The sequence below is a fragment of the Protomyctophum parallelum genome (genome assembly GCF_964188405.1).
Source record: "Protomyctophum parallelum genome assembly, chromosome: 8".
NCBI lineage: Eukaryota > Metazoa > Chordata > Actinopteri > Myctophiformes > Myctophidae > Protomyctophum > Protomyctophum parallelum.
In genome coordinates, this window is record NC_139703.1 from 5,471,381 (window position 1) to 5,473,880 (window position 2,500).

Below are 2,500 nucleotides of genomic sequence, written 5' to 3' on the forward strand. Positions count from 1 at the left end.
ACAGTACAGGTTCTGTGTTTTGTATGTCTTTCAATCTCCACACAAATCCCCTGTTATTGTATCGAAGCTATAACTCACTATTTTTACTATCACTATCAAAGCTATTAGCTGTAGCACCTCACAAGCTCTAAGATAAGATACAAGATATCTCGCAGAGCGATAAGATACTAAGATTATATAAAAACTTGAACTCCAGCAACTAATAGCCAATGTTATATAATGTAATGAATGGAAGACTCCAACTGCATAAGTGCATAACCATGCTTTCATCGTCGTGGGTGCGTTTTGTTTCCCCCAACCTCCTTTTACCCACCACACCCACTTTTAAAGCACCACATACACCTGAGTATTGTTTCAGTGATTGATCAATTTGCTTGTGTATTTAAACCTTGTTTTTCTTTTAGTCAGATGTTGCCAAGTACTTGACAGTGTAGAAGACATTGACACTGGAGCAGCTCAGACAGTTAAAGCCTTTTATTCAAGACAAGTGCTAGTACAATAATAAATAACTGATCAGTCATTTCTTATTGTACTAGCACGTAAATGAAAAGAAAATGTAAAAAAACAGCATTGCAGACGTAAATAGTACATACTGTATCTGCTAGCCAATGTACGCTAAACTCTAAAATGACAGATGCTTTCCTGTTGGATTAAATATTTTAATTGTGTTTAATGTATTCAAACGTCAGTTTATTATGTTTCTTGTGTATATAAATGAACTGCCTTGTTGAAATTAGCTCTATGCAAATAAACTTTGCCTGTACATAATGTTATATTCACTTGTTATTTTCTTTACTTAGGCAGACTTCATCCCGGCTGAAAAAAGACGTTTAGCGCAATTCACTGTTATACAAGGGTCAATTCCTATCCGCAAAATGAAGATAGTTTAACTCTTGGACATAGATAGTAGAAGCGTGCGTGTTTTAGGGTCCCAACCACACACCAATGATTCGCCATGCAACTCCTTTCAACATGCAGAATGGTGCTTTAACTGGGCATATCACACACAAGCGGCGAGGTGAAACAGGACATATCAGACCACTGCACGTTTGCAATGAAGGCTGAAACAGTTTTGTTGAATGACAAATCATTGGTTTGGTTAGGGCGGCATGCAGGCAAGCCTTCCGGCTTCCGGTTACCATTGAACCACGATGACCACGAAACCCATGGATTAGGGTTAGGCTCACCCTCACTCTTTGCTACTACTTTAGGTGTATTTGATTCCTGCATCCGACTGTTTACATTTCATGGATCCTACTGCAGGTTCAACAGCATAACACACCCTCTTCAGAATGTCAGAGCCATCCACCCCCGCCCGTTCTGTTATTAAACATGATAAGACCCATCCACCCCCGCCCCCGTTTATTTCGTTTTAGTCATATTATTTTAGTCGTCTGTTTTAGTTTTAGTCTAGTTTAGTCGACACAATATCATCGTGATTTTAGTCAACTAAATTTACGGTTCATTTTGTCGACAAAATGTATTTTGGCGGGCCTTGATGGCATCGTATAATGCCTGATTTTACGCTTAGTTGTATGCTGAAAATAGCAGATCTACAAGCTCACAGCGCGTCACGCTGCGAGTTTGTAGATCTGCTATTTTCAGAGTGCAACACCAGAGCGCACGCAACCAAACATAAAATTACTTTTCTTGTATATGGACCACTTCTCCACTAGTCATTTAGTCTAACATTTTAGTCTAGTTTTTATTTGTCTACGAAATTGTCAATATATAATTTTAGTTTTACTCATCATAGCTTTTGTTTTTTGTTTGTTTTAGTCTGCAAAATGGACACTGCTGCCAAGGAAGTCCATGATATACTGTAAGTAGGCTACTGTAACACAAGCTCCCGGCAGGCTAACAGGATTGACAGGGTTAATAACCAGATTGACCCGCTGACTATAGCTTCAGTTCCTGAAGCTTTGCATGGCCTCTGTAGTCTATATAGCAATGTGCTAAAAGACTAATGTCCCACTTCTGTACTCAGGCAACTGTTGCCCGGAGGCCGGAGCAATAATAATTACATAATTGTGACAGACAGACAGACAGACAGACAGACAGACAGACAGAGGGTCAGGTATATTATTGTGCATTAATGTTGTATGTCTTTAAAAATGTCTTGATGAATTGAAAGCAGGACCAAAATAGAAACATGCCATCAGGGCTTTTTGTGTATACTTTTGGCACCATTGTGTAATCGTACACTATACTGTACCATTATATTTGCAAAGTGTTATAATAAAGTGTTCAACACAGACAATTCCAGACAAGCTCTTCATGAGTAGGCTACATGGAGTTCAGACATAGAGAGTGAGAGAGAGAGAGAGAGAGAGAGAGAGAGAGAGAGAGAGAGAGAGAGAGCTATAAGGGGGGTACAGTAAGTACATGCAGCAATAACCCTGAACCCTAACCCACTAGTACGCTAACCCACTTCTTATATTTGGTTGGCTGACGTCCGCCCGTCACTCAAGAGTCAAGACCCTGTGGGTCCAATCACGAG

The 2,500-nt window shown here is 39.8% G+C and overlaps 1 protein-coding gene across 1 annotated transcript in view; it reads right to left on the reverse strand.

The window, feature by feature from the left end:
* Positions 1–2,500, reverse strand: part of osgn1 (oxidative stress induced growth inhibitor 1) — a 23,341-nt gene that overhangs the window by 19,994 nt on the left and 847 nt on the right. The window lies entirely within an intron of this gene.